This window comes from Equus caballus, chromosome X, assembly GCF_041296265.1.
Source record: "Equus caballus isolate H_3958 breed thoroughbred chromosome X, TB-T2T, whole genome shotgun sequence".
NCBI lineage: Eukaryota > Metazoa > Chordata > Mammalia > Perissodactyla > Equidae > Equus > Equus caballus.
Window position 1 is genome coordinate 67,686,827 of NC_091715.1, and position 21,671 is coordinate 67,708,497.

Genomic DNA, 21,671 nt, shown 5'->3' on the forward strand with positions numbered 1-21,671 from the left:
GCGGTGTGTGTGAAGGGCTAGAGGGTGGTCGCTGTGGAAATCTCCGGAGGAAGTGAGTGTGCTCATCAGGACTGTAGGCCTGGCCCTGTGCTAGTTTATATGCTATGAGGGATAGGAGCTACCCACTATGGGGTATACCCTGTCAGGAAGACAAAACGGAACTATGACAAAATGCACAAAATGCATCATCTAGTATGTGACTTCAATTGTATGGTAAAGGTTAAAGGGGCTGGAGAAATTTCAAGAAAGGTTATGGCAATGTTTGGGTAGGTGGGTGGAATAGTGGGCATTCCAAATTGGGAGAAAAGCCTCAGCAGGAGCATGGAAGTGAGAAGGTCTAGGTGCATTTGAGCAGTGAGGGACCTGACTTGACCGAAGCAGAGGGTTCGAGTTGAACGGTGGGAAATCCCCTTGGAGAGGCAGGTTGTGGCGCTCTTTATGACAGTATAGGAGTTTGGGTGCTATTGGACGAGTGATGGGATGCCCGACCTTTTCTTTTGCTGTTGATCTTACAAAGAGAAACAAAACCTTCTCAGCTCCTTCTCTTCTGCAAGGAGAAGGATTTTCAGAGTAGAAAGGACAAAGCGAGCACCCGAGAGAGGCTCCTAAAGGCAGTCTCCTAAAGAGAGCCTTTAGCTGCTCTGAGTAACTCCATCTCAGCCTGGGTCAATAACAGCCCAGGGCATTGCAAGGACTCGCAGCTCAAGTTGCAGGACAGCTGGCGGTGGCTTTGAAAACCCCATGGAGAGTGAAGAAGATGCACACTGCAGCTTAGAGATGGGCAAACGTGGTTCCGCAGTTTTACAAATGGGAAGAGATGAATTCCACAAATTAGAGATCAATAAGTTTAAATATTGATTGAGGGCAATATTTTAGAACAAATGACTAAAAGGATGGTTGGTAAGCACTTATAAAAGGAAGCGAAGATCACTCAGCCCCTCCATGAATTCAGGAAAAACAAATCGCTCCCCATCAGCTCACTTCCTGTGATAGGGTGACTGGAGGGGTCGATGATGAGGAGAACACTATACCTGCAGAGTATTTCGAGGTCAACAGACCATTCTCTCATGATACTCTGGGGATAATGTGGAGAAATGTGGCGCAGATAAAGATAAAACTAGGCGGATTCGTAACCGTTGAATGACTACACACAAAAGGGTTCTGTTCTAATGTCACTAGATCAAATTTGAAAATTACACGTAGCTGGGGGAAAGAGCCAAAATGTGAGATGACAGAATCAGAATTCATAGAGATGTCAAGAGGCTGGAATAATGGAGTAGCTGTAGCAAAATGAAAGCTAACAGAGACAAATGTAAAGTCACTTATTTGAATTCCAAAATGTAGCAGTACAAGTGTAGAATATGAGAGATGTGACTTAGAGGGTTTTAGAGTGAATGAAAGCTCATCATGAGCCATGAGTCAAAAGCGTGGTTTGGTTGCTACAAGAAGTACTGTGACCTTGGACTGTATTAATAAGAGTATAATCTTCAGGATAAAGGAGGTGATCATCTTATGCTACTCTGCACTAGTCAGACCGCATCTGAGGCCCTCTCTTCAGTTGCAGGCATCACACTTCAAGGGAGATGTCAACAAAAGTATATTCAGAGAAAGAGTGGTGAGAATAGTGAGGGGACTGGCAAATCCCAGGAGAAATGTGTCCATTGGCAGCAAATCATTACCGAGCTCACGGGGAAGAGGAAGCTGTAAATTTGTTCTGTCTGTGACTCCAAAGCCTCCAAGATCCAATGGGTGGAAGTTACAAGAAAGCAGACTTTGGTTCAATATAAGGAAGATGCTTTCTTTCTTTTTTATAATGAAAACAATGATAATAAAAGTTTCAGTTCATGTTTCCAGCCTCTTGAAGTCCTTTTACAATTCATTACCAACAGTTTCAGTACAGAGAAGAAAAAAATTCCTAATCTCAACATCCTAATATAAGCATTTTGCTGTGTTTAGGAAGAACTTTTTAATAATTAGTAGTACTCTCTGAAATTAGAATGGACTGCCCCCAAAGGTAAGCATCTCCCCCATCCCCAGAGATATTCAGGCAGCGACTGGACAACCACGCTGTGTGGATGATGCAAGGTCAATGAAAGCATCTGATAAAGGACTGAACCAGGTGGCCTCTTGGTTTACTGAGATTCTATGATACTTGAGCTGGAAAGTCTCATGGTTAAGTATTCAGGAAAATATTTCTGGAGCTCAGGTGCGGGGCAGGCTGGAGGAGGAGAGACTAGAAGTAGAGATAATAACTGGTTAAGAGGCACCTATTCTGAGGGCTACAACTATTTTCACCTCTAGCCCCCCTCCCACTTGAATCCCAAAATTACAGTTGCAAAAGCAGCCTTAATGGTTGCCTAATTGCCCTCCCTCATGATCAGATGCTTGATTCCCTTCTGCAACCTCCTTGCCAAATAGTTATCTTGCCTCTGCTTAAATACCTCCAGTGATGGGAATATCTTGTCCTGTCAAAGCAGACCATTGCATAATATGTGGTCATCTTGAACCATTATCAAGTTCTTCCTTAGGTTGAGTCAAAATATGTTTTCCCATAGCACCTGCCCTTTGCCCCTGATGGTGCCATCTTACGAAGCAAAACAAGGCAGATCCCTCTTCTGGATTATGAACCTTCCAATATGTGGAAACTGGCTCCCAAACCACCACCATCACCCTGTTGATCCCTTCTCCAGGTTAAAACAGCTCCAGTGGTTCCTACGGGATGATTTTTAAGTCTTCTCACACTCCCGGTCTCTCGCTTTCGTGCCTGCTCCAGGTTGCTAACGCCCCTGCTCATGTGTGACGTCCAAGGCTAAAGACAGTCCTCGCCGTGGCCTAATGAGCAGAGAAGAAAGCACAGCCGTAATCCCTGCACCCCAGCCCCGAATGCACTAGCACTGCAGGCAGCTAGTGTCAAAAATAACGAGCTGACAGGCCCCTCAAACACCTGAAATCTTTTCCCACGGATCGTTATTAAGTCCCGTCGCTCCTACCTTGCACGTAAGCATTTGGTTTTGACGAACTCGACTATGAAACTTTACATTTCATTTTCCTGGTTCATTATGGCCTCTTGGGATCTTCCTGAAACCAGATTCATGTCACTTACAAATATGATCAGCGTACCATCAATGTCCTCATCCAAGTCGTTAATTAAATCATTGGATAGGCCAGGGACCTGCCTCCAGGCTGACAAAGATCCATTAGCCATCAGCTGTGAATACACCTTACTGTCCTGTCTTCACCCCACATTTTCCCTTCTTATCCACAAGTACATCTCACATCAGGATATTCTTAAACAAAATAAGGTTGCATTCTGAAATCCTCTTTGGAAACACAAGAGTGCGGAGAGAAGGGAGTGGAAACGAAATGAGAGGAATGTGACCTTTAGATCTTCTCCCTTTCCCCCAGTCCCCATGATGAGTCCCATGGCTTTAGTCTCCATGAAGGAATTTCCAGCCAACAGCTCAGGTATAGAAAGTTGAAAGAACCGAATTTAGGGTCAGAAAACCTGCATTCAGACCTGTCTCTGCCTCTTCCTAGCTGGATGACCTTGGGTAAGTTGTTGGACTTCTGAGTCTGTTTGCTCATCTGTGAAGCAGGGCTGGTAACACATACCTCACGGGCTTGTTGTGAGGATTAAATGGGAAAATAGATGTGATGTGCTTTGTAAACTGTAAGCACCGTACCAATGTAAGATAATATTATGATGATGATTTATTGAGTGCCTACTGTGTTCCTCAGTATAGGGTACAAAAAGACAAGGTATGGTCCTTGCCCTCGGGGAGCTCACAATTTTGCAGGAGAGACACATTCACAAATAATTATCATATAACGTCAAAGAATAGGGCAAATGGCACAAGTTACTCTGGCAATTTAAGAAGAGTGGGCGGTCCCTCCAGACTGGGGGAAACCAAGGAGGGCTTTGTGGAGTTCCATCGGCACCTCAACAAGTGGACAGATCCCACAGATAGAAATGGCTGAGAGAGGACAGCATTCCAGGTGCAGGAGCCTAGGAAAGGGAATTTATAGAACACGTTTGAGGTGCTGGAAGCAGTCCTGTTTGACTGTAAGAGGCCATGAGGCTGGTCGGCCACATCACAACTTTTTTAGACACAGTCATTCCCAGCACGCCCATGACCGAGTGTTCAGTCCCTTTGGAAGGGGGACTGGCATTGGAGCAGGGACTCCTAGGTCTCATGTCTGTTATTCTTCAGCTGACCTCCTTGGAGAAAAACAACTCTTCTGGAGGGTGGAGGCATCTGGAAAGATTCTAGGAAAATCACCTTTTTCCTTATCTGCAGCTGAGAAATAAGTCTCCAGGAAGGGTAGAGACTAAGGCTGCATTTAAGTCTTAGGAATCTTCAGCTGGAAGTGGCTCTAGCTTAAGGATTCGAGCGTTTTCACTGGAGAGTTATCTACCATATCTGAAAGGCTTCTTATTCTTCAATTCCATGTAGGGAGCAGGGAGGGAGAAGAAAACAGTTCAAGGGCTCTCAAGGTCTATTTCCTGACCACGTCTTTGGAGATATGGTTATAATTTGGTGCCACCTGGTGTCAGAGACAGAATATAGCACCCTGCTGTAGCAGCCTCCATCCGCTCCTAAGTTTAGAGCACTATCCTGCCGCCCAGCATCTGGAGATGAGGCTAGCTTCCTCCCAGTAGGGTAGAGCCAGCCATTCAGAGGCACTCCGGGGGGCTGTGTAATGGGAAACAGGGAGAAAAGGAAAGCGCTGCTCCAGGCTCATGGCCGTCCTTTCCTCTGTTGCCAAAGTCTCTATTTTCCCCAGAATGCCTGTGGGAATGTGTATTTTCCCGAGTACTGCAGGATCGTGTTTGCCATGTGCCCCTCTTTCCACCCCCTCCCCCGACTCACACACACTCTCTTATAGTGGCTTGAGTATCTGTAACAGATGATATATGATCTCTCTTTCAGACTTGCCCAAGAGAAATTGTCGTGAGCCTCTAAAGTGGCCAAGGGAGTAACAGTAAAAGGGTCTGGTTCCCTCATGAGCTCAGGTTTAAGTATTGTTTCCTCCTGAGCGGGCTATATTGTTCTGGAATGACTGAGCCCAAACTCCTCCATAAGAAATCTGTTCCCCGAGGCTACACTTAGGCTTTCTCCAGCCTCTCTAAAAGGTATGGGGAGGGAGCGCCGGGGCTGCACAGAATAGAACAGATGGTGGCCCCTTTTTCCCTCAAACCCCGTTCCTGAACAGATTCAAAGCCATCAATAAAACTAAAACCGAATCGGTCTGATGATGCCTCACAGTGCGGGGATCGCAGAGGTAGATTGAGGGGATGGCTGGAATTGGGAGGGCCAGAGCCAAGCAAGGACAAGACTGAACTAGCGAACAGGTTAATCCCTGTGCCACTGCCTCCATTCTCAGGTACCCTTGAAGTCTGATATTCTGTTGTGCTCCACCCTCTCAGGCATAGGCCTTTCAGGCTCTTCTGAGTGCTGGTGAATCCTGGGCCAGCTCTCAGTTTGGAGTATGGATTATGGGTGGGAGCACGAAAATGGCTGAAGTGCAAAAGGAAAGAATCAGCTAAATTAATGCTTCAATTCTTGGATCACTACTTTTATAGGCCCTGCTCTTCCCTGGTCCCTACAATACAGGGCCGCATGAGCGGAGGCCCACCAACTGGACTGGCCAAGAAGTGAACAAATCCCTTTTTATCCTATAGTTTAGTCACAACAGGGTTGCAATTTTTAAAGAGTAACATTTGTTAGGAAACAGATAAGAAAACTAAGGAAAGAATATACAAACAAATGGGTTTATGGGTTAACTCGAATTTCTTATTTTATCCTGGATTAACTAAGGTCTAACTGTAGGGGAACTTATCTGATGCAACGTACAGGGCACCCAGTCCTGTTTTGCCAGGGCAACCTTTCAAAACAGGTGAGAGATCAGAAGGTAGACCAAGCTGCCTAGACTTTAACCTGGCATAGATCTGGTGAGATTGGCGGTCCTGGGCAGAATCGGCTTCCCGGCTTCCCATAGTGCCTCGCGGCCTGGCACGTGCTGCCTTCTGGGTCTGCCGTCCCCCTGGCTCCTGGGCTCACCCACCTTTTCCTGCTCCCTGACAGAGAGGGGCCCCAGTGAAACTCCACCCCATTCACATATTGTTTTAATGATTTTTTTAGGACATGTGTTCTGACAAATCCAAGTGTGCTTATGAATCTAACTGGAAAAACGTATTTGGATTGGAGACTGCCTCTGAAAATCTGGATCCTATGGCGGCTGTTCCTATTATTCTCACTAGTATCTCGTTTAGTCCCCTAAAGTGGCCATGTGACCTTGACGGCAAACGCCATCTTTCTAAGAAGCCTGCCTGCGCCGCATCAGGCTCCTCTGACGGCTGCTCGCGTTCTGTCTTTTCCGATTTCAAAGCCTTTAGACCGCCCACCGACCCTTTTTCCGGTCTGAGAAGCCCGGGAGGCTCTCAGGTCATTCGTGGAGCAGATGTGATTGACACGACCTGTGTCTAATGAATGCTCGTCTCCTTCCCAGCTCAGATTACTAGTTCCGCTCTCTCTCCCAGCTTCTTTTTGATGACTCATCGCTCAAATTCTTCGCTCGCTCGCTTGCCTGCCGTATACCCGCCCCGCCCGTGCTTTCTCCCTTGGCTCCTATTTGTCCCCCACCCTTGGGGGAATGGTTTTTGTGAATCCTATTGGGTATAGTTTTTACAGTGTACTTTAAACATATAGAAGCGAAAAACAATTTCCGCACAGGAAAGAGGAGGTTCGCTTCCTTATAAGGAGCTTAACCCGTCGCTGTTCTTGAGCTTTCCCTTTCACGTGATGGGGGTGGGTGAGGGAGAAACGCAAGCAGGGCTTCTGCCTCTGTTTCCAGTTCAGCTCCAAACCCCAGGCAGCTCTGAGTTCCTAGCAAAGGTCAAGCTGCCCTGCTCCACAGCCGGCCTCGCTGAGGGAGGAGTTGAGGGAGGCACAAGTAGGGCTGGAAGTGTTCAAACATTTCTGTGGGTCTCTTGGGCACCTGCATCAGGCACATATGACAATTTTGATGGGGACTGCAGCCCTAAAGAGGAAACAGACCTTGAGTAGTTAATGAAGGGGAGAGGGAAGAGGGGAGCAAAAAGAAGGAGGCTGAGACTGAGCTAGGATGCTGTCCTGTCCCCAGTCTGTTTAAATAGGTGAATGAATAGACTTTCACCTGGGCAAGGGTCCCTAGCCCTGCTGTGCCCATGCACTCCTCACAGACTGCTTTCCTGGATAAGGTCAAGTGAAGCCGGTAGAAGATCTATAGTAGGAAGTTGGCAAGGAGCTGGCTAAATTTGTCGCCTTTGGGCGCTTGTAGGTTCAGTTGCTCTTTTTTGCTCACACAATCATCACTACTTCTCTGCTGTGTCTCTTATGCCACAGCTAGAGCCTGTGATCGAAATCTTCCAGTTGCGCCTAGGTTTAACACTGCCTTGTATAGAGCTTTGTGCATAGTGAGTGCACAACGAACTCCAGGGAGTCTGAGTAGCATACCAAAGGCTAGAGACTCAGGGACCACCCAGTCTGCAAAAGTGCTCTCAGACTCCGGCATCTATTTGGAGGGAGCTTTTGCACTTTGGTATTGTGTCTCTGGGAGAAGAGAGTAGTTTGAGCTTGGAGAAACAAAGAAGGTGCTGAGAAATACGTAGGCACCTTCCTTTTCTATTCCCTCCTAACCAGCCCCACTGCTCTCCCTTTGGAGGCCCCTTGGCTAAGTCCCATCCAAAGCTCATTTGCATTGTCCAGGCTTGCCCCTCTGGCCTCTGAGAGGAATGTAGCCAACGAACAGGAAAGAGGCGGCATGCTTTCTGCCCCTGCTGGGGTGAAAAGTGAGTGGAGACACAGATCCTAGCCCCGCCCCAGCTTCTGCTTCCACCTCCTCCCCTTCATCTTCATCACAAAACAGTTCTGAAGCATTTCTCTGTCCAAGACTCTGTCTGTCCTCATTAGTTTACAGAGTCCTTGCTCTGACAATCAGAGACAACAAGGGCTGAGTGACTCCGAAAATGCAGAAAGCACATATACGTGGAGGGGAGAGTGGGCTACTGTGTAAAGTATGTAGTCCAGAGATGTTCAGATCAGTGACACATCTGAGGGTCAGTGCAATTTGGGGCTGAGGAATCAGGATAAATGCATGTCATTGCAAGGAAAAGTGGGGGTGGGCAATTGTGAGAGTTGTAGATCTAGGCAGATGGGGACAAGCAAAGCTATGGGCTCTCAACTGCAAAGGATTCTTAGAGGAGGTGGGATTTCGGAAATAGCTGAGTGACAGAACCAAATGGTCATAAGGTTTTCACCTCCTGAGGTGGGAGTGGAATTCGCAGATGGAGTAGACTTTGATCAGGTAGCCTTGAACAACCAGCAACTGTTACTCCTCCTCCTCCCCTCTCAACACACATTTGTTGAGTGCCAGCTCTGTCCTAGATACTGGGAAGATAAAAATAATAATGATAGCAAATAGTTATTGACTATTTACTATGTGCCACGTGCTGTGTTAAGCACATGATCTTATTTAAAACTCACACTGACCTTATGATGTAGGTATCATTATCATGCCCGTTTTGCAGATGAGCCAACTGTGGTTCAAAGAGAGAAAGTGACTCACCCCGAGATCACACAGCTGGCTGTAAGTGGGAGAGGTGAGATTTGAGTCTAGGCAGTTACAATCTAGAACCCATGAATTTAATCAGTGTGCTCCACCTAGTCTTCTAGTTGGACAGGGATAGAAATGGAACTCCTTTGGTGGCAGGGGAAGCTAGAACAGGGAGGGCCAGGACTCTGAGAGCAGAACAGGGTGAACCAGAAGATCCCAGAAGCAGCAGCAGAGCCCCCAGCCAGCTATTTAGATAGGCAGGTAGAGCGAGCGCCTGGGTAACCAAGATGCAGCAGACACTAGGAGGAAGCCTGGACGGGCAGGTGGTTGGCAGCCGGACTGTCTGGCAGCCAGTGATAAAGGCTCTGCCGGGGGCCTGAGCTTCCAGAGCACAATGCCAGATGTCAAAAGGTCTGTCAAGAGCTATATGAAGCACTGTTCTTACAAAGACTAAGGTAGGACTAAGGCACTGGAGCACCAGATTAGGGGCTTAAAGTAGGGGCTTTTATACAACAAACCAGGAAACAGCCCAGTTATTAAAATTGGGAATCAACTCCATTCATTCACCCTCCAATCTATTCTTTCAACAACATTTTTTTGAGCTCTCACTATGTTGGCAAGTGCTATACCTGGCTCTGGGGTAAGACACAGTCTCGTGGGGGAGCCAGACCCGTAAAACAGGTAGCTAAAGTACTGTGTGGTTAGTTCTATAGTAGAGGCACAGACAGACTGTGTGTTGGGGGTAGTGGGAGGAGACTAACTTTTCTTGGGAGAGTTCACAAAGAATATTAACTCTGAGCTGGGTCTTTAAAGAAGAGGAGAAATTTCCCAGGCTCTGAGTGGTGGAGAGGATTTCAGGCAGAAGGAATAACATGGGCCAAGGCATAACATTTTGAAAGAGTAGGCCACATTTGGGGAACAAGAAGCAATTGATACTGGACTATGGGGTATATGGTAGGAATGGTGGGGAATATGAGTCTGAAGAAGACCTGAGGCCAGATTATGAAAGCTTTTGTGGGCGCTGCTGAAGAACTTGGACATTCTCCCGCAGGCAAAGGAGAGCCAGCTAAGGTTTTTATGTTGGCAAGTGACTGGATTGCTTTGGGGTGTTTTAGGCAGATTACATGGGAGATAGGGCCCAGATGCACCGGAGGCAGGCAGATCACTCAGGAGGTTATTGCAATTGTGCAGACAGAAAAAAAAAAATGATGGGAGCTTGAACTAGGAAAGTGACAGAAAGAATTAGTTCAGGAAAGCATTTCTGAGGGAGGGTTGAGAAAACTCAGTGCTTGATGTGGTAAGTGATGGGGAGAAAGGAGCCATGGACAACTCCAAAGGTTTCTTGCTTAACAGTCGGGTCCATGGTGACATGATTCACGCAGAGATTGGGAATCTAGGATGAGGAGCAGGCTTTCGGGAGGAAATAAGGAGTTCGGTTTGGTCATGTTGAGTTGGAGGTGCCCAGTGGTGTACTGGTAAATGTTTAGCTAGTGGTGTGCTGGTAAGTGTTTAACTACTAGCTCTGGGTGGTGGCGGGAACGTGGATTTACGGATTTTTATGTGTAAGTACATCCACCATGGCCAATTTCAAGCTACCAATGTGATGTCGACCCACTCACAAAATTCCTGAATATTTAACAGTCAGTCTCAGAGACCCACGGGAAGGACTCTGCCAGGTGGTCTAGGGCGCAGGCCTCTGATGGCATTGCTTAAATAGTTTTGAGACCACACCACTGGACTGAGTCAGGATTTTCAGAACTCCAGTGGAGAAGCTAATAGGTTCATAAAACTGCTAACCCAAGATCAAGCAGAACAAGAATTAATTACGTGGACTGAATGAACTGATGAAGGATGATTATGGCTTTCGTGTGGAGTATTGCTGCTGGATTTAAGGAACCCCTTTCTCTTTCCTCTTAAGTTATCTATATTCTTGAGTATTCTTATTTCCGTGGCAATATAATTATTTGCATAAGTTCAGTAAGAATCTGTCCTCCTTGTATAGGTATATAGGACATAACTGGAAACATTGCTTATATAACCAAGACTTTGATTGGAATATTGTATTCGAGAATGACGTGCACAGAGTCAGATATGACCAGACAGCTTTAGGGAAGTAAGTTGACTTTATGGAGTCAGTGCTTACAAAGCCCTCTTGAGAGAACTGGCCTGGTACCTGGCTTACAGTCTTCCCAGTCAGAAAGCTCACTTCCTGAAAGGCCTTGGAATCTTAGGCTACTTTGGGGCCCTCAAGAAGAGAGGAATTCACCCAAATCTGTAGGTATTGCAGGTGAAATCTGGTAGCAAGTTCTTGGCGTGGCTTTCTAGCCTCCAGAAGGCTTTTAAAAGGGTAACATGAGATGCCTTATGAAAAGTTCCAGGCAAAGAAAACTTAAAAAGACCTATGTGGTCAATTACCCTTCTTGCTGCAGTTATGTCAGTAATCAGGCCAAGTTTAATGAGACCAGATTTATTTTGTAAACATGATTCAAAAAGGCAGGGGTGACCATAGAGATAAATTTTATGTTTCAGTAGAAAACTATAGCACATCCTTGCGGGTTATTAAATTCTAGTCCTGTTCATTGTCTTTGAGTTATTTTTGCCTCTTGGAAAACTACATTTTACTTTCTACTTTGTTATATACCTGTGAATTGGACTGTATCCTGTCATCTTGCACATTTGGCAGTCCTTACCAACTTCTTAATTCTTCTAGTTTCCCTCAATATCTGGCTACAACTCTCCAAATTGGCATTTCCAATTTTTCTCCCACCCTCCTGACTTGGTGCCACTGAGAACTAAAACCTGACTGCCCAGATCCTTCTTGGGACTCTAGGTTGTTTTGTAGCTGACCTTCCCCCCAGGATCTAAAGAAGCCCTGAAAGCTGAAGCTGGACAACCTAATATAAACTTCAAAGGCGTTATCACCATGGCAGATCACATATGGGCAACCTTTGTGCCTACTGCTGTGTGGACCACTTGGGAAGTTCACTGGAACACCTTCATCTTCCAAGTTCTGCTCCAGGAAATAAGCACGCAAACTGCAAACCAGGAAACTTGTTGGGTTGCCACTGCTGTCCTCATTCTACCATCTAAAGATGCCTTCAGCCCAGCATATAGAAATCTTCTTGACTGGCTGCTGTCTGGACTCATAAACTGGGTTTATAATCTGCTCTGGCCATTAATCTTTGTTTTTCTTTTGTTGTCATAGAAATTCCCTTATTAAATGCCTGATGGCTCACACCATCCAACAAATGTCTTCTACTACCATCTCGCAACATACAGTTCAGCTGGTCCTTAATGAACAAAAGGTGACCAGATGAGGAATGGACTTAAATTGTTTAGAGGAAAGAAATCTTCTTTCCTTGAACAAGAGTGAGGGACTGACAAAGACGCTCTCCTTGACCAAACTTTAATTAGGCTCCTATGAGTCTTCTTTTCAACCAGGCCTTAAGCTTGGCCCTTGTCCTGTCTTTGGCCTGCCCAACCCAATCTTAGCAAAGAATCCTGCTAAGTCATCCTTCCACCCTTGATATCTGATCACCCTTGATATCTGATCAAGTTCCTCATCCCCTGTCTTTATATCTAAATCCTTGATCTGCCTTTAGTAAGACTGTTAGGTCAGTTTAGCAAGAATCCCCCATCCTTGACATCTCCTCTTAGTAATTATGGACCATAAAACACATCTTAAGAAATTTAAAGATTTCATTATTATTACTTTTTTCCTTTTTCTCCCCAAAGCCCCCCAGTACATAGTTGTATATTTTAGTTGTGGGTCCTTCTAGTTGTGGCATGTGAGACGCTGCCTCAGCATGGCTTGATGAGCAGTGCCATGTCCGTGCCCAGGATCTGAACTAGTGAAACCCTGGGCCACTGCAGCGGAGTGTGCAAACTTAACCACTCGGCCACGGGGCCGGCCCCCATCTTAACAAATTTAAAAGAATAGAAATCATTCAATGTCTACCCTCAGGCCACAATGGAATTAGAATAGAAATCAGTAAAAGAAAGTTAACTGGAAAATCCAGAAATAGGTGGAGATTAAACAACATACTTCTACGTAACACATGGATCAAAGAAGAAACCTCAAGAGAAATTTTTAAAGATTTTGAACTAAATGAAAATAAGTGCACAACTTATCAAAATGTGTGGGGTGCAGCAAAAGCAATGCTTAGAGGGAAATTCATAGCATTGAATGCCTCTATCAGAAAAGAAGAAAGATCTGAAGTCAATAATCTAAGTTTCCACCTTAGGAAATGAGAAAAAAATAGAAAATTAAATCCAAAGTAAGCAGAAGAAAAGAAATAATAAGAATTAGAGCAGAAATCGATGCAATTGAAAGCAGAAAATCAATAGAGAAAATCAATGAAAACAAAAGCTGAGTCTTTGAGAAGATAAGTAAAATCGATAAGCCTCTGGCCAGGCTAACTAAGAAAAAAAGAGGACACAAATGACCAATATCAAAAAGGAAGGATGGGTCATCACTACAGATCTGTGAACATTAAAATGACAATAAAGGAATAACATGGACAACTCCAAGCCCAAAAGTTTGATAATCTAAGTGAAATGGACCAATTCCTTGAAAGCTGAGCAGACAAAATTTACACAATAAGAAATAAGTGATCTAAGTAGGCCTATACATAAATGAAATTGAATCAATAACCTTCCAAAACAGAAAGCACCAGACCCAGATGGGTTCACTGGTGAATTCTACTAATCATTTAAGGAAGAAATCATACCAATTCTTCTACAATCTCTTTCAGAGGATAGAAGCAAAGGGAATACTTCCTAACTCATTCTATGAGGCCAGCATTACCCTAACACCAAAACCAGACAAAGACATTACAAGAAAAGAAAACTACAGACCAATATCTCTCATGAACATAGATGCAAAAAATCCTCAAGAAAATATTAACAAATCAACTCCAACAATGTATAAAAAGAAATATACACCATGACCAAGTGGGGTTTATCCCAGGTTTGCAAAGCTGGTACAACATTCAAAAATAAATTAATGTAATCAATCACATCACTAGGCTAAAAAAGAAAAACGACTTGATCATATCAATAGATGCTGAAAAAGCATTTGATAAAATCCAACACCCATTCATGATAAAAACTCTCAGTAAACTAGGAATAGAGGGGAACTTCCTCTACTAAATACATAACATCTACAAAAAGACCTAAGCTCACATCATACTTAATGATGAGAAACTCAAAGCTTTCCCACTAAGATCAGGAACAAGTCAAGCGTGTCTTCTCTCACCACTCCTTTTCAACATCGTATTGGAAGTTCTAGCTAATACAACAAGACAGAAAAAAGAAAGAAAAGTCATACAGATTGGGAAGGAAGCAATAAAAATGTCTTTGTTTGCAAATGACATGATTGTTTATGTAGAAAATATGGAAGAATCAACAAAAAACTCCTGGAACTAATAAGCAATTATAGCAAGGTTGCAGGATACAAGGTTAATATACAAAAGTCAATCGCTTTCCGAAATACCAGGAAGGAACACGTGGAATTCGAAATTAAAAACACAGTACCATTTACATTAGCACTCCAAAAATGAAATACTTCAATATAAATCTAACAAAATATTTACAAGATATATATGAGGAAAACTACAAAATTCTGATGAACAAAAGCAAAGAAGGAGAGTTACCCCATGTTCGTAGACTGGAAGACTCAATATTGTCAAGATGTCAGTTCTTACCAACTTTTTTTTTTCCTTTTTCTCCCAAAGCCCCCCCGGTACATAGTTGTATATTCTTCACTGTGGGTCCTTCTAGTTGTGGCATGTGGGACGCTGCCTCAGCGTGGTTTGATGAGCAGTGCCATGTCCACGCCCAGGATTTGAACCAATGAAACACTGGGCCGCCTGCAGCAGAGCACATGAACTTCACCACTTGGCCACGGGGCCAGCCCCAGTTCTTACCAACTTGATCTATAGATTCAAAGTAACCCCAATCGAAACCCCAACAAGTTATTTTGTGTTTACTGGTTATCAGCAAACTGATTCTAAAGTTTACATAGAGGCAAAAGACACAGAATAGCCAACACAATATTGAAGGAGAAGAACAAAGTTGGAGGACTGACACAACCCAACGTTAAGACTTACTATAAAGCTACAGTAATCAAGACATTGTGATCTTGGTGAAAAAATAGACAAGGAGATCAGTGGAGCAAAATAGAAATCCCAGAAGTAGACCCATACACATATAGTCAACTGATCTTTGACAAAGGAGCAAAGGCAATACAATGGTACAAAGACAGTCTTCTCAACAAATGGTGCTGGAACAACTGGAAACCTACATGAAAAAAAGTGAATCTAGAAAGAGACCTTACAGCCCTCACAAAAATTAACTCAAAATGGATCATAGACCTAAATGTAAAACTCAAAACTGTAAAACTCCTAGGAGATAACATAGGAGAAAACCTAGATGACCTTGGGTATGGCAATGACTTTTTAGATACGACACTAAAGGAATGCTCTATGAAAGAAAGAATTGATAAGCTTGAAATTAAAATGGAAAACTTCTGCTCTGTGAAAAACAATGTCAAGAGAATGAGAGCACAAGCTATAGACTGGGAGAAAATATTTGCAAAAGACACATCTTATAAAAGGCTGTTATCCAAAACATACAAAGAACTCTGAAAACTTAATAATGAGAACACAATCTGATTTAAAAATGGGCCAAAGACCTTAACAGACACCTCAAAGTAGTTTCTGTCTGTAACAGACATCAAAGAAGATATACAAGTGTCGAATAAGCATATGAAAATATGCTCCACATCATATTCCATCAGAAAAATGCAAATTAAAACAATGAGCTATCGCTACACACTTATTAGAATGCCCCAAATCTGGAACACCACCAAATGCTGGTGAGAATATGCAACAGCAGGAACTCTCATTCATTGCTGGTGGACATGAAAATGGAAGATGCTTTAGAAGACAGTTTGGTGGTTTCTGAAAAAACTAAGCATACTCTTACCATGTGTTCTAGAAATTGCACTCCTTGGTATTCACCTAAAGGAGTTGAAAACTTATGTCCCCTCAAAAACCTGCACACAGATGTTTATAGCAGCCTTATTCATAATTGCCAAACCTCGGAGGCAATCAAGATTCAGTAGGTCAATGGATAAATAAACTGTGGTACCTCTAGACAATAGAACAGTATTCATTGCTAAAAAGAAATGAGCAATCAAGTCGTGAAAAGACATGGAGGAACCTCAAATGCATATTGCTAAGTGAAAGAAGCCAATCTGAAAAGGCTACATGCTGTATGATTCCAACTATGTGACATTCTGGAAAAGGCAAAACTGTGGAGACAGTAAAAAGATCAGTGGTCACCAGGCGTTGGGGAGGCATGAATAGGCAGAGTACAGAGGATTTTTAGCGCAGTGAAACTATTTTGTATGACACTATAATGATGGATATATGTCCAAACCCATAGAAGGTACAACACCAAGAATGAATCCTAAGATAAACCATGGGCTTTGGGTGATTATGATGTGTCAATGTAGGTTCAACTATAACAACTGTACCACTCTGGCAGGAGAGATTGATAATGGAGTAGGTTATCCTGTATGGGGTAGGGGTATGTGGGAAATCTCTGTACCTTCCTCTCAATTTAGCTGTGAACCTAAAACTGCCCTGAAAATAATTAAAATCAACTGCCAGTACAAGCTGATTCCAGCACACCCATACAGGTGCCTGAGAAACATCTGGGAGGTGTTTAGAAGGCCATCGGAAACACAGGTGTGGAGCTAGCAAGGTTGCAGCTGCTCTGCCGTTGCCTCAGTTCTTGCCCTGACCCAATTCTTCCTGTTGGGCTTGCCCACGCACCTGCCCTCTTGGAATAGACTCCCTCAGCCCTCTCCTAGAGACAAGCAACTCAGGATCAGGAATCTGCCCTCCACAAACCCCTTGGGTTGTAATTTAATCTTTTCTGCCACTGAGAGCAAAAGTGTCTTGCTAGACTCTCCTAGGACACGGTTAAGGCCAGTTCTCACACAAGCACTTTGGCAATATTTCCAAAACTTTAGTCATTTAAGAATCATCTTCATAATTTTTGCCATATCCATGTGACCACTTGTACTATTACTTACTTAACATTTTTCTTTAAATTGCCTTTAAATCAACTCCTCCTCCCTTTTGTACTTTTGCTTCTTTCCAAGCAACAATAGTTAAACTCACCCTAAAAATCCAGGAGGAAAATGTCACGCTGGAGACCAACATATCCTCTCTCAAGAAATTCAACATAGTCAGCTTGGGACAGATTGCTATTTCTTGAGTTGAAGCCTTGATGAAGTTGTGGACATGTGGTTAGGAGCCGTGTTGTTGTAAAATCCGTAAATTCAAACCCCACTTGGGGTCATGAGATTCCTATGGGGCTGGAGATCAATTAAGAGGGAACATCAGATCCACATTTCCTATTTTACCTCACTACAGGGTACATATTTATTGATAGGGAATAGTGGGGGAGGGGCAGAGGCAGGATCTGGACTATTTACATATATTTCTCTCTATATATAAATCTTTAGGTGAATTCATTCATCTCAGTTTAATATGCTTCTTTTTTTTTTCTTTGAGGAAGATTAGCCCTGAGCTAACTACTGCCAGTCCTCCTCTTTTTTGCTGAGGAAGCCTGGCCCTGAGCTAACATCCGTGCCCATCTTCCTCTACTTTATATGTGGGACGCCTGCCACAGCATGGCGTGCCAAGCGGAGCCATGTCCGTACCCGGGATCCGAACCAGTGAACCCCGGGCCGCCGAGAAGTGGAACGTGTGAACTTAACCGCTGCACCACCGGGCAGGCCCTTCAGTTTAATATGCTTCTGATGGACACCATTATATCCACAAATGGTCACTGTCTGATACACTCACAGGAGTGCCCAGCACCTTTGCCCTTCATCTTAGCAAATAAATGGAGTAAAAATCTTCCCAGAAGAGCGGTAAAGACTACTGACATATTCCACTTACCTTGCACAGATTCCAGAAGAAGATGGGGCAGTCTGCAGATAGACGGATTCTCACACTGGGAATAGCTGGGATGGGCTGGAGGGTTGGAGGTGGGAAGGAACTATCAAAACCTTACTTAGAGCTATAGGACTCACCAACATACAGATGGTACTTGAAATCACTCAGCAAGAGTCTTGGAGTAAGAGGACAAGTGAGGCTAGAATTCTGGGGAACATCTACAGAGAAGGAGGAGCCAGAAGAGGAGAATGAGGAGGAAAATCAGGAGCATGATGTCATGGAAGCCAAAGGAAGAGTAACTTTTGAGAAGCGAGATTTGTTCATAGCATTAAATACTACCGAGAAGCTCCCTCTGAAGCCTGTCTGTTAGCTTTTCCAGTAGGGAAGTCACTCATGAGGATAAGGAGTGCACTTTTAGCAGATAGTTGGGGCAGACGCCAAATTGCAGCGTGCCGAATCATGACGGGAAATAAAGAAGTGGAGATAGTGAGCATGAACTATTTTTTCTGAAAACCACAATCTGGGCATTTCTTTTAAAAATAGCAATACCAGTTACCATATGTTAAATAACAAACGTACAGAAGGTGAGCATTAAAATTTCTTTCAATTTCAATCAGCATTTCTTGGGTGCCTTGGCTGTTGGGGATATGAAGAAGAACAAGCTGTGGTCACAATCCCCAAGGTGCCCACAGTGTAGTAGGAGGAGACAGACGTAAGGGTCTGGGAGCACAGAGAAGGGGACATAATTTTTGTCAGAAGAAGGGGTTGGGAATCTGAGGAGTCTTGACAGAGGAAATGACATTAGAGCTGGGATTTGAAAGATGAGTGGAAGTTCTCCTGGTGGGGGGGGGGGGGGCATTCCATATGAAGGGACACATAAGCAAAGGCTTGTAGATATAAATGTCTCTGTCATGTTTGGAGATGACTAGTGGTTCCGTGCAGACAAATTGCAGGGCTTGACTGTAAAGGGGGTCTTTTAGCTATATTAATGAGTTTGGACTTTAATGTAGATAATGGGAAGCCTGCAGAGTTTTTTTTTGAAGCTAGATCGGTCACATGTCCAGAATTTAGAAGGGTAAAACTGCAAGTGGGGAGACCAGTTGAGACAATTCCATAATTGTCTGAGCATGAGAGGATGAGAACCTGTATCTAAGAGAGTGGCAAGAGGTTGGAGGAGAATGAAACAGAAATAGAGAATAAGGCAGTTGAGCTGATCTAGGAAATAAAGATGATGACCTGACTTTAGATTGGTCATAATGAAATCAGTAAGCTCTTGAGCTCTGGAATCAGGAAGAATGCTAGCTCTGCAACATCCCAATTGTGTGACCTCAGACACATTATTTAACATCTCTGAGCCTCAGCTTCCTCATCTGCAAAATGGGGATAATAAAATACCTATAAATAAGACAAAATAGAGTAAGTACTCAATAAATGTTAGCTATTATTTTTAATATTTTTAGTTTTACTGCAAGCTAAATTTCTGTGACTGATGGAAATGTCCAATAGGCAGGTAGAAATGTGAATTGAAGTGCAAAAGGGAGGTATGGACCAGAGGTTTCTTATTCATCTTAGATAATAATTGATCTTGGAGAGTGGCTGAGCCTCTGCGAAGGGCTGAGAATGGAATTATGCAGAATGTTCACATTTAAAAGTGGTAGGAGAAAGGGTACCGAAAATTAGTGGCGTGAGAGGGAGGGAGAGGACCTTACCTTGAAGAGGATCTTTAAATTGCTAAATGCGGTGGCTTCGTCTTTCAGTCCTCAGTTCCTGACACTTCTGCAGCATTGGATGCAAGTGACCTCTTAAAGCCTTCTTTTAGAAACTCTCTTCTTCAGTTTCCATGGCATTCTGTTCTCTTCTATCTTCTCTGATTATGCATAGGATGTCTCAGCTGAAAGCCTTATAGCTGACTTGCTCCAGCCCCCTCATTTTACAAATGAGACTAAAGAGCCAGAAAATGGAAGTAGCGTGTTCAAGGTTCTTAGTCAGTTGTTCCTTCCTTGTCTTTTCCTCCCCTTTTCTCACTTCCCACTGTTCTTTGCTTTTTGCTCTCCTATGCTCTCTTCCTCTTTCTATAAACTCGTCTGTTTGCGTAGCTTCTAGGATTGCCTTTAGGTTTTTGATTGCCAAATTGAAGTCTCCCACCCGTGCCTCTCTCCAGAGCTGCTATCCCCCCTTCCAACAGTCAGCTAGATGTTCCACTGACACCTCCCCCTCAGCATGTCTGAAACATCGTCTTTCCCCACAAGGCTAGCTTCCCCCTTTGACTCCACTACCATACTAATGCCACCTCCATTCTCCTAGTCAGCTAGTCTCTTACCAAATTTGGTGGATCAGTCCTCTATAAATGTGCACGTAGTGCAGTGGTTAAGCACACTGCCTCTAGGGACAAGACCACCTGGGACCAAATCCTGGCTCTGTGATCTTCGGCAAGTGATTTAGTCTGAACCACAGGCCATTAAAGCTGGACGAGATCTTAAAGATACTTACTTCTCCAAGCTTCATCTTTTTCAGAAAAGAAAACTGAATCCTGAAAGGCAAATCCCCGTAGCCTGTAAACGGGAGTCAGGATTGGAACTCAGCGCTGTTGAAACCCCCGTCTACTGCACTTGTACTGCACTATATTGCCTCTTGCGATCTTGTTGACTCTGTCACCACTGCCACCTCCCTAGATAGAATATTTATAGCCTCTGCCTGGATTATTGACACAGCCTCCCACATACTCTTGCAACATCTCATCTACCCCATCCTCAGTTCATCATCCTGCCAAGTTAATCTCCCTAGAGCATCATTTCCATCTTGTCAATCCCCTCGTGGAAAAGCTTTCAGTGGTTCCTCATTGCCTACTAAATAAAACTCAAGTGTCCAAGCTAGGCAAAAAACATCCTCCAAAATCTGGTGCCAGCCCACCTTTCCATGCTTCATTACCCACACTACCCTTTTATACCCCATTGCCCAGCCACGCCCAGTGCTCTGTGTTCCTTGCGCACTGTCATGCCCTGTTGCCTTTTACACACTGTTCTCTCAACTTTGAGTGTCCTTACTTTGATTATCCCCCTGTAAAATTCTTATTCATCTTTCAAGACCCAACTCAAATGTCCTAGTGCATTAAGACTTTTCAGATTCCCCTAGTCGGAATTAATCTCCAAGATGATATGTGACAGGAGTTGCCATCATAGATAGGCATTTAGTAAATGTGAGTTCCTGTCTCCCTTCCTTTTTCCACCTGTGTTCCCACAACATATTACTTATACCTCTGTGTAACACGCATTTCACTTACCTTATATTAGAGCTGATTATTTAAACAACTAGTGAAACGACAAGTTTCACAATCATTCATCTTCGCATCCTCCATGGCCCCTCAAAGAGTTCCTAGAGCACAACAGGTACTTAACAAATATTTACTGAAATGAAATGAAAACTGTAGAGCCAAGTCTTGAGACATCATCTCATTAGTAATTCAGCAAGACCAACTCCTCTTGCTGAACATGGAGTGACATGTTGAGAGAAAAGAAATCTGGGAAACTTTGTTGGCAAATCTCCAACAATGTGCTTTGGGGCAGCCTCAGTCACTTTCAACCTGACAGTTTGCTTGAGGATGATAAAGTAAGAAGTGACATGACTCAGATAAAGTTCTTATTCATACATTCTTCTTCTTCTTTTTTTTTTTTTGGTGAGGAAGATTGGCCCTGAGCTAACATCTGTTGCCAATCTTCCTCTATTTTTCATATGTGGGATGCCACCACAGCACAGCTTGATGAGTGGTGTGTAGGTCCACGACTGGGATCCGAAACCATGAACCCCAGGCCACAAGAGCGGAGTATGCAAACTTAACCACTACGTTACCAGGCTGGCCCCCTTATCCACACATTCTTTAAAATAAGCTGAGGTCAGTGCAGGCCCATTGTCCCCAGCCAACAAGTTGCAAGTAGCTGGAGAGAACGGTGACTGGCAAAGAGGTGAGGAGGTAGAAGCAGAAGCTCTTCGGAGCCATTTGTAAGAAGAGGCTGCCATGATCCAGAAATTAATCTTGCCCTGGAAAGGGATTTTTGACTGAGCTCCCTGGATCATTTCCCTTTGAAGAGTGGGTAACTGTGATGG

The 21,671-nt window shown here is 43.9% G+C and overlaps 1 long non-coding RNA gene across 2 annotated transcripts; it reads right to left on the reverse strand.

Annotated features, from left to right (window-relative positions):
• Nucleotides 1-1,780: 1,780 nt before the first annotated feature.
• On the reverse strand, nt 1,781-20,433 carry LOC138922022 (uncharacterized). 2 transcript variants are annotated; one of them, XR_011435112.1, is made up of 5 exons: nt 20,061-20,433; nt 19,280-19,512; nt 17,574-17,648; nt 16,788-16,984; nt 1,781-2,832 (listed from the first exon to the last, which is right to left on the reverse strand). It is a non-coding gene; the product is annotated as an uncharacterized lncRNA (long non-coding RNA). The 2 variants fall into 2 exon arrangements; XR_011435111.1 differs by lacking the exon at nt 20,061-20,433 and having other exon boundaries at nt 19,280-19,712.
• Nucleotides 20,434-21,671: the final 1,238 nt, after the last annotated feature.